Here is an 11,649-nt window from a genome sequence, read left to right as displayed (position 1 = left end):
CTTGGATTCCACTCTCTTCTTATCAATCCAACAAGTCAAACCAACTCTGCAACTATAGCCGCTAGGCTCCTGCACTTTACTTTTCTATAGTTTCTACACGCTATTTTTTATTACTCGAATTTCCGAGTTAACAAGAAATCCCCTAACAACTTGATCTTAAGAATTTGGTTATTGATTTTCAGACAAACAATCCAGTCTGCATCACAATAAATTTTCAGAGATCCTTTTATAGAATATCCTGTCCAGGATGATTCTTGACATATCTAAAATCCTCAATAAAGCATCCTAGTTCAGCCAGTGCTCTAGGATATATAGCACCAATGAATTTGCCTGCGCTGCGTGATCGGAGAAAACCTCAATTAATTTTTAATATCTAAATTTTAAAAATATTTTATAAATTATTCTTAATCTAAAATTCCATATTTTAAGTCTTGGTGTGTTTTATTATTAACGCTTCATGTTATACGTTTTTTTTTTTCTAATTGTTTATTAATTAAGAGTTTTCTGTGTTAAAAAAACACTTGAGTTTTGTACTATAATCCATATGGGTGTAACTATAAATTAGAGAATCAGAGCTTGCTTTATTGGCAAATTTGAAGTTATAGCATTAAAATTTATTAAATGATTACAGGCTTCTCTCTCTCTCTAATTTTTGCTAATCATCTTTAGTTAAATAATTTTGTTTTTGTGAATTAATATTTGGAGCAACTGTCAAGCTTCAAGTAACCAAGTCTCAGTTTCAACGACGGCTACATCTGCTTTTACGCAAACGTTTGGTACACTTGTTCCATCTCTTAATCTATTTAATTATGGCATTTAATTTGAATATTTTATTTCAATTAATTTTCATACTTTTTTTTTTATATTTTGAAAACTACGTCTCCTAATTTTTTTTGGGTATGACTATTTCTTTTAGTGATAAAGGAGGTAGTAGTAGTAGTAAACCTAAACGTAGTAGTTTTAGTAAAATTAAAATTAGAGTTAGAAAAAATACGGAAGATTTTACTCATGTTGATGAAACTGAATTTAATTCCCCGGCTTTCCTACTATTAATCCTAATCTTGAATTAGAACCAAAAGTTTTGTGTCCAATTTTAGTGCCAAACACCCAACAAAAAGTAACCTTTTATTTGATCCAAACGATCCCGTACTCTTATTTTTATTTATCACATAGTACAATTTACAATTTTCCCTCTCTTCCTCGCTAAAGGTTACTGGTAATACTCCTAAATTGTAGCTCTTAAAGAGGAAGAAGAAAGAGTTCCCAAAAAATGATCATGGATTCTTCCAAAGACTACCATAGAAATGATTTACCGAAATCGGTTTCAGCTCACATTTTCTACACCGTCGCCACCGCCGCCGCCGCCACCTCCACCTCCACCCCCACAGCCTCACCCTCGCCCTCGCCCGACGCTGAAATCATTCAAATCCTCTTCGATTACAAAAATAATTGGTTGGGCCTCCTATAACGTTCTGTAAATTTGGGTTAGGTGTGAATGTGTAAAACTAGTATAAAGATGATATTTTAGCTACATTAATCCATTCGGAAGAATTTGGGTGATAAGCAGTCATTTTGAAGTCAAACCAAATAGTGAAGTTCGTAAGAGTTCTCAAACTCGTCTAAATTGCGATAGGTCTGACTTCTAAGACAGTTTCGTGAAAATTCATTGGGAATTTGGGAAAACTTCCTTCATGAAAGTTGTAGAACTTTGAAATAAATTTACAAAGGTAGGTCGCCCAGCTCCAACAGAGCTCTGTGCTAGGAGTTATGCCCATTTTACTAAACATCGTTAGTGCAGTGTAAAACCTAGGCGGCGGCCCAAGCCAAATTTTCAGGAAACTCAAAATTTTGATGCTGTTGAAATAGATATACTGTGCGCGTCGCCCTGGGTGACATACTAGGCCATTTTATGCCTGAAGCGATTGTTCCCAAATTTTATAAAAGCCTAACTTCGTTATATTCATTCCCACTTTGTTTTGGCCGACTTTTTGAGAGGAAACAACCCTAGGGTTTCCTCAAAACATATAAGGCAACTTATTTATCAATTCCCATCATTACTTCATCCATCTAATATCAAATTAACCTTAGTTCATCTCTCCAAACCCTAGATTCTTGAAAACTCAAGAGAGGAGAAGAATGGGCGTGTAGAACTTCATCTAAAAGGTATGAAATTTTGTTTCCCTAATTTAATTAATGACTTTTAAGCTAGCATAGATTATACTACGCAATTGGAATCCACTAATGATCCACATGAGGTTCAAGAACACGTTTATAGGCTTAGAAAGCCCTAGTTTTCGAAACGTAAAGAAAGTTCGTAGAAACGAATAAAGCTTTAATATTTCTCATCTACATCCATTGTAGATTGATTATTAAACCTTGGGAATTCCATTTTGCTAGCTTTTAGGGGGATTTGAGGTATGTCTCTTTTGAAAACCTTATTTGATGTATGTCTCTTTTGAAACCTTATTTGATGTACATCTCTTTTGAAAACCTTATTTGATGTATGTCTCTTTTAAAAATATTTTTTTGACTATGAAGGTGATTTGTATGTTTCTTTTAAAAGTCCTTTTTGACTATGAAGGTGATTTGTATGTCTCTTTTTGAACATACTCTTTTAAACGATTTGTGTGACTTTGGTTGTGGTTTGTGTGCGTGAGGGACAAGTCCACATTAAACCTTGTTTGTACTATGTTATATATATGTATTCATGATTGTTTTCCTCTCTAAGGGATGATTAAAGATTGAGACATAAAGCTTTGGTATTTGAACTCGAATTACCCTTACGGGATGTTTAAACTTGTTATTTAGAAAGCTTGATTATCTCATGTGAATGCTCTATTAATAGATTGTGTTGAACGTGAAACTTGTTTAAAGAAGTGAGTCTGTTTTCTAAAACTGAAATGAATTGATGAACCACTATAATGGGAAGATGAACGTAATCCATGAGGAATAATTTGGCTATCATGATATGACTTATGATTCAGCTTCTATGCCATGATTGATGATTCGGCTAATATGCTACGATTTGTATCTTGTTTGTGTTTGGGCCTGTATGGGCAAGCTGTGCTAGTCCAGAGGACGATTAGCCGTTATGGATCCTAACGTATCGATACGAGTATTGCTGTGTCAGTCCAGAGGACGATTGACCTCTGAGGCGTATATCTCGGTGCATCTATTTCTGTGTCAGTACAGAGGACAATTGACCTCCTAGGCGTATAGCCCGGTGAATCTATTGTTGTGCTAGTCCAGAGGAGGATTAGCCTCCGTGGTTTCCTAGCCCGGAGTATTGATTGATTGATTTGCCTGTGAGTGGCTTGTTTCGTACTTTGATTAGCCTGTAAGTGGCTTGTTTCATATCTTGTTGCCTGTGAGTGGCTTATCGGTAATAATGAACTTTGTTTGCTTATGAGTGGCTTGTTGATGATATTGGCCTCAAATTGAAAAGTCTCACATGGTAGTAAATGGTATGCCGAATCGGATATATATATATATATATATATATATATATATATATATATATATATATATATGGGTTTCTATTGATAATGATGAGTTGTACGATTGATCTTCTCTTTGATTTCAAACTATTCTATTAGAGTTGTTTTTACTAAGGACTAGAAAGATTGGAATTGTACTTAATGACATAATGAGTTGGAACTGAATTATATACCGATTTATGGTCTCTCAATTGATGGTTGTGAAGTTGTTGGTCTATTTTTATCTCTGGATTTCCAAATGTTAGTCGTTGAAATTGTACCACTGATCTTATATAAATACATATTTTGTTCTATTACTTATTGTCCCCAAGGTACTTACTGAGTACTCAGTACTCAGGCATCCCATTGTTGTTTTTGATGGTATGCTAGGTAACGAAGAAGAGCAGGTACAAACAGATCTCGCGGACTAGGAGTACTTGCTGCTTTCCAGATTGTTGGTGAGCCCACACATTTTTTCGTGGGTTTTCATTGGGTCAATTTTTACTCCTTAGTAGTTTCAGGCTGTGTCCTGAGTTAGTTTAATTTTCTTAGAAAATCCATAGACAAGTGTCATACTGTGGGTAGATGTTGAAGTCTCCTATGAGTTTTTGAGGCATTTGCCACGTTCATAAGTATTCATTTATATTAGAATTTCATTGATTTTGTTTCATAATTGTGATCTTAAATTTCATTTAGTTATTTATCACTTGTTTAATTAAATAATGAAAGATTATTGAAAAAGGGCTTGATGTTCTTGATTTATAATGCTCTTCCGATGTTGTTCATGACGTCGGATGCCGGTCACATCTAGGGTGGGTTTGGGGCGTGACACCTCCAAACCCTAACCATGGCCGCTGTGTGGTTATCCCCCCAAAATTATATTTTAGTGGATGATCTCATATCCGAACGCGAACAAGAAGAAGTAGTGGACATGATTCGGGATCTAATATCGAAGATTGAGCATGTCAACTTACGCCGTGAGACATTTTTCAACTTGCTTTCTCGATCAAAAGCATACCAACAATATGTTTCTGCACTAGACCGTATTTTTCTCAAAAAAAATCGAGCCAACCGCTTTTACGCGGACCCGCCACACAAGGAAGGAAAAATCCACCTTAGGTTCCTTTTGACTATTCTTGAACTCTTCAGAAACAATTCGTACATTGCAAAGCGTGATTTGTATTATCGTTATGAAGATATGTTTAAAAGTCCAGAAAGCTTGGATTATATAATAAGATGTCATGTATCTTGAACTGCACTAGGTTTAGTATGTATGTGATCGCCAATCAAGTGTTTGGTGTTGTTAGGAAATATTCTACAATCATTTAGCAGATTCATAGGATATTTAGTATTTACTATGATTGATTGTATTACCATATATGTAGCCTTGTATTTATTACATTTCCATTCTGTGTATTGTAATTGTACTATAAATACAAGATACCCACTTTGTTGGGTCATTACACCAAAATATATTCAAGTTGGTATCAAGAGCCAAAATATATCCTTTTCTCTTCTTTCTTTGCGATGGCATCTTCTTCACCCACTTTCCCAGAAAACACCACACTCGCCACTCCTTCCTCTACGGAAAACACCACACCCGTCACTTTGGTGCTCCCCCTCCAGCCACCCTCAATTTCTAATATCAAAAATTTTGTACCTCTTGAACTTACTTACTTGAACTATCTCACTTGGAAAAAGTTTTCAAACCTTTCTTGCGTAGCCAAAATCTTTTGAACCTTGCGGAAGGTTCTGTCCCCTGCCCCGATCTCACTCATCCACAATACACATTATGGATTCAATGTGACACAACTGCTCATAGTTGGATCAATGCGATGCTGTTGCCATCTGTCCTCGACACGCTTCTAAATTACAATTGTGAGACTTCTCATCAAGCTTGGAGCATGCTAGAGAAACTTTTTCTTGACCATGTTTCTTCCTCTATGATCCATCTTAAAAATAAATTTCAGAATTTCAAGAAAGGATCTCTTTCAATGGAAGAATATTTACAACAGTTGCATTCTCTATCAAGGGCACTATCTGCCATCGGTAAACCAATATCAGAAGAGGACCTTGTTGCTCAAACTTTGCAAGGCTTACCCCCTTCATACAGAACATTTGTTTCTAGACTAAATGCAAATAGGCCATTTCCCTCATTTTTTGCTCTACGTCCCGTCTTCTACTGAAGAGGAACACATCAAAGCCATTTCATCTGATGATTCTCAACAATCAGTGGCGCTCTTTACTACAGCCAAAAATACTAACGATGCTGGCCGTTTTATTCAACAAAATCAAGGTCGTGGCTCTAATCAAAATCGTGGTCGCGGGAGATTTCATAATAAGAATCGTGGTCACGGATCTGGCCAGACAATTATCATACAAATTTTAATAATTCTACTCGTGTTGCTCCAAGCATACTTGGCCCTCCGCCGACTCCAAATGGGACTAAATCGATGACACAATGTCAGATTTGTTTTCACTACAATCATACAGCTTTGGAATGTCGCAATCGTTTTAACCATTCTTTTGTTCCACAAAATTTTCCCAAAGGTTTGGCAGCAATGAGCCTCGAAGAAGTACCTTCAACAACTGGTATCCTGATACAGGGGCTTCCTCACAGATGACTGGAAATCCGAATGTTCTTTCTGATCCCATTCCATATCAGGGTAATGCGCAAGTGATGGTTGGTAACGGTAATCTACTTCCTATCTCTCATGTTGGTCATTCTTTTCTTCCTACTTCTAAACAGCCTTTGCTTCTTAAAAATATTCTTCTTGTTCCTTAACTCAAGAAAAATTTATTATCTATTCATCGCCTTTGTGTCGACAATAATTGTTATGCTAAATTCACTGACTCTTCTTTTTCAGTTAAGGATCCGAGGACCAACCACACACTGTTCCAATGTAGGAACTCAGGATCTCTCTATCTGTTTTCATCTTCTTCAAGCTTCATTCCGTCAACAAGTCCCACTGCTTTCTTTGGATCCGGTTCACAATGTTCATTGTGGCACAAACGCCTTGGCCATCCTGGAAAACTTGTGCTTGATGTATTATCGCGAAATAAAGTTATTTCTAGTTCTTCATGTTTAATCCTTCTATGTGTAATGTTTGTCATTTGGGCAAACAATCTAGGCTCCCATTTTCAAGTTCTATAAGTACAACCAAATAAAGCATTCTTTCTAGTTCACTCTGATGTTTGGACTTCCCCTACTGTGTCCAACTCTGGTTATCTTTATTATGTGCTTTCTATGGATGATTATACCAAATTCTCTTGGACCTATCTCATGCGGCAAAAATCTGAAACTTATAGCAAATTTCTTGAATTTTATAATATGATATCTAATGTCTTTGATTCATCAATTTCATATTTCCAAATCTGATGGGGGTAAAGAATACGATAATACTCAATTTAAATCCTTTTTCCGTGATAAGGGTATTATTCACCAATTTTCTTGCCCGTATACTCCCCAACAAAATGGTCATGCCGAGCGCAAACACCGCCACCTCAATGATGTCATTCGTTGCCTACTTTTTCAAGCTAATGTCCCTGCATCGTTTTGGCCTGACGCTCTACTTTATGCTACTTATATTATTAACAGGCTACCACGTCAAAATTTGAAGTTCTCCTCACCATTTAAATGTTTATTCCAAAAAGAACCAGATTTATCCCTTGTAAAAAATTTTGGGTGTCTTTGTTATCCACATACTGCCTATGGTCATGTCCAGAAACTCAATCCTCATTCTACTCCTTGCTTATTTTTGGGGATTTCACCAGATCACAAGGGATATAGATGCCTTGATCCTTCAACTAATAAAGTTCTAATTTCTAGGCATGTAAAATATGTAGAAGATATGTTTCCCTATCCCGCTATGTTTCCTGAATCTAGTTCTGCTACATTTCCTGCCAACTTTGATTTTTTCCACAACTCAACTTGTCCTACATCATCTCCTAATATTTCTCCTTCACCTACCCATGTATTTCTCCCCTCAAATTATGGGATTCATACGCCATCTTCCAATATAATGTCCCTTCCCAACTCAAATTCTACTTTTCCTTTAATATCAACCAATTCTCATGCCAACAGACTTCCTGATTTACATAATTCTCCTAATTCTTCTCCATCTAATAACTCTCCTAATTCTTATCCACCTAATAATTCTCCTAATTCTTCTGCATCTAATAATACTCCTAATTCTCCAAATAGTTCTACCGCTAATAATTGTCCAAATTCTTCTACAACTAATAATTCTCATAATTCATCTCCCTCAAGTAATTCTCTAAACTCATCTCCCTCTAGTAATTCTGCTCACTCGTCCCAATCAACCTCTTCTTCTCGAGTGGTTGTTGCTCAACACTCTAAAATTCATGTGATGACAACTCGCTCTATGACAGGTTCTTTGAAGCCAAAAGTCTTACCTTCCTTACTAGCAGTGTCCTCCCCTATTCCATGTGAGCATTCTTGTTACTCTGAAGTTGTAAAAGATCCATCTTGGAGAGATGCCATGAGCACCGAATATAACGCTCTCATTTTGAATAAGACTTAGACATTAGTTCCTCCTTCTCCTCATCACAATTTGATTGGTAATAAATGGGTATTCAAGATTAAAAGAAAAGCTGATGGACAGATTGAGCGCTACAAGGCTCATTTAGTCGCCCAAGGTTTTTCCCAACAACTTGGAATTGATTATGATCAAACTTTTTCTCCAGTTGTCAAACCTTGTACTGTACGCTTGGTCCTTTCTCTTGCACTCTCTCAGAATTGGACTATGCACCAACTAGACATATCTAATGCCTTCTTGCATAGAAATTTGGTAAAAACAGTTTATATGCGCCAACCTCGAGGTTTCATTTATCCAGATTATCCAAATTATGTTTGCAAGCTTAATAAGGCATTATATGGGTTAAAGCAATCTCCTCGTGCTTGGTTTGAGCGCCTTACCACATTTCTTTCTGATTTGGGTTTCAACCAAAGTCGTTCAGATCATAGCATGTTTCTATACTCATCTGCAGGTACTCATATTATTATTCTCTTATACGTTGATGACATTGCTATCTTTGGTTCTTCTCCTCATCTTATTCAAAAGATAATTGATGCTATGAAATCTGAGTTCTCCCTGAAGGATTTGGGTCCATTGAGATTTTTCTTAGGGGTTGAAATCACTCCTAATTCTCATGGAATAATGCTGCTCCAAAGAAAGTATATTTCAGATTTGTTGGTTCGGCATAATTTGTCTGAATCAAAACCAGTGAGTACTCCCTTACATAGTAAGCAAAATTGGCACACTCTTGATTCTCCCTTTTTGAAGGATCCGACTGAATATCGGAAAATGGCTGGAGGATTACAATATTTGGCTTTCACACGACCCGATATCCAGTTTGCTGTGAACTTAGCGTCACAGTTTCTCCATCAACCTCGCCATGCTCATCTGCATAACGTCAAGAGAATTTTTCGCTACCTTCGAGGTACTATTGATTTTGGTCTACAACTATACTGCGATTCATCACCTAATCTTCTTGTTTATTCTGATGCCGATTGGGCGGGATGTCAATCTAGTCGACGTTCAACCTCTGGTTATTGTGTGTTCTTTGGAAAGAATCTTATTTCTTGGTCAGCTAAAAAGCAGCCCACAGTAGCACGTTAAAGTACTGAAGCGGAATATCGTGCTCTGGCCTCTACTGCGGCTGAAGTCACATGGATTCAACAACTATTGTGTGATTTACACATTTTCTTGAAAAGAGCTTTGTTCGAGCTTCTTGTGATAACATTGGCGCATTATATCTTGCTCAAAATCCGATTGTTGCATTCTCGAACGAAGCATGTATCTATAGACTATCATTTTGTTCGTGAGAAAGTTGCCTCAGGAAATCTTCTAGTTCATCATGTCTCATCTTCCCAGCAACTTGCAGATATATTTACTAAGTCATTACCTTCTACCAGATTCACCGATTTGGTTAGCAATCTGAATGTTCGAACCTTCCGCTCAGATTGAGGGAGGGTGTTAGGAAATATTCTGCAATCATTTAGCAGATTCATAGGATATTTAGTATTTACTATGATTGATTGTTTTACCATATATGTAGCCTTGTATTTATTACATTTCCATTATGTGTATTGTAATTGTACTATAAATGCAAGATACCCACTTTGTTGGGTCATTACACCAAAATATATTCAAGTGGTGTGATCGCCAATCAAATGTTTGGTTTGTATGGTAACCTGAAATATACATGTGGTACTACCTTAGTCGATTGTAGTACTGGTGCTAAACCATTTCCCGATCATACACTTTGTTCATTTTAGTAGTAGAGAAATTTAGCGTGTTTAATAAGCTGGTACGTGAAAAGTTTTTGGACATGTTTCCCTGTATTATTTTATGCGGACAAGGCCAAGCAACGGATCAACAGAATAAAATGTTTCTGAGGAAGCTGAAAGTGGAGCATAACTTGCCGGTTCTAGCATTGGTTGACTGTAATCTATCATTTCATCGGTATACCAAAATGGTTCAAAAAATTAGTCCTATAATGCCCCCAATCTAGCTACACCTGATATCAAGTGGTTGGAGCTTAGGCCAAGTGATATCAAGAAATTTGGCATATCTGAAGATTCCATGAGGCAATTGAGATGGTGATAGAAGGTTGGGGAAGCTTTTGTTGAAGAAGAAGTATATCACAAATAAACTGGAGTGGGCTGCAAAGTTGAATTTCATGTTGAAGAATGGGAAAAAAAATGAGATTGAAGCGCTGAGCAGCAAAGACCTTCAGTATTTGATTCATAACTATTTGCCAACGAAGTTGCAATAAAAAGATTGGATATGAGGGTGGTTACTGATTTGGACAGCTTAGTTAGTATTTTTTTTTTCCTCTCTTTTGGGTTGTCTTGAACTTCAATGATTGTTGTCAAGGGTAGGTGGGTGGCGTATTTCGTTATTTGTTTGTCTACTTTGTACTCTAATAGTGGAGGATTGACAATTGAAGGGTCAAGGTACTTAAATTCTCATGTATTTGCAAATCTTGTTGCAACCCCTTCTCTTGCTTTTCTTTGTTTTGTTGTTACAGTCAAACCTCTCTATAATACCATTCGTTATAATAACATTTCACTATAACGACTGATTTTCTCCGGAATCGATTTTTCATGTTATAATTAACTTCTCTATATCAACATTCTACATATAACAGTAGTGTCATTCATTATAGTGGTATACTCTTTGTAAAATTACCTCTCTATAACAATCATAATCAAATATTGTGTAATAACATTTTGTAAGAAATATATTATGTATAAAAATAAAATATTAAAGTATTTTTAGTAATCATCATATGTGTCATGCACATAGTAAATTTCAAGTACGATTATCTAAAAGGAAAAAATTATATTTCTCATAGTAATTTGATTTAATCTTGCAAAACTTCAAAATCACTTATTTCCTATCTACCGATTTTGTATAAATTTGATACTTACTTCCCTGATAAAGAGCCTCGACCTACTGCTACCTCAAAAACTAGCCGTTATATGTTCAAAAAATAGACGTTATAAATTCAAAAAACTAGCCGTTGCTAAATAAACTTAAAGACTTTAAAGTTATAAATAATAAATTCCAATATTAAGTTATACCTGAATAAGTTTTTAAAAAATATAAATGTTGCTCCCAAACGCACACGCAAGTATACGTGGTCGTACAAGTAATATAGACTGTTAAGTCCAGATATCGATCCCACAGAGACTTAGATTCTACTGTTAAGCTAATTCAAATTCGGATGAAACTATTCAAGAAAGTGAAAATCAAGATGTTTATTGTACTAAACTAAAAACTGAAAAGTAAACAATTTGTGATGGGTGTTTTTGTGCTCGGGAATATCTTGACAAAGATTGTAAGAGTTATCAGATGAGAGAAAGATATAGGGTCATGGCTTTCGACAATCCAGTTGATCTTCAGACAATTCCACCTATTTTATTTCCTGGGTTACTAGTTGACGGGTCAATTGTACTTTGTGATATTCTCTCGAACTACTCACAAGCCTGTAGATGTTACTATAACGTCTATATCTCTATGGTCATCAGAAGTAACAAGAACGCATTTATTTCTCCGTATTCAACTAAGTAAGGCTAAAGGGTATATCTCTATCCTCAGTAGCGAAACGATTAAATCGAACAAACTCTATTTATTCTTATTAC

The sequence above is a fragment of the Lycium ferocissimum genome, chromosome 9, assembly GCF_029784015.1.
Source record: "Lycium ferocissimum isolate CSIRO_LF1 chromosome 9, AGI_CSIRO_Lferr_CH_V1, whole genome shotgun sequence".
NCBI classification, from domain to species: domain Eukaryota; kingdom Viridiplantae; phylum Streptophyta; class Magnoliopsida; order Solanales; family Solanaceae; genus Lycium; species Lycium ferocissimum.
Note: the sequence above shows the minus strand (reverse complement) of the source record.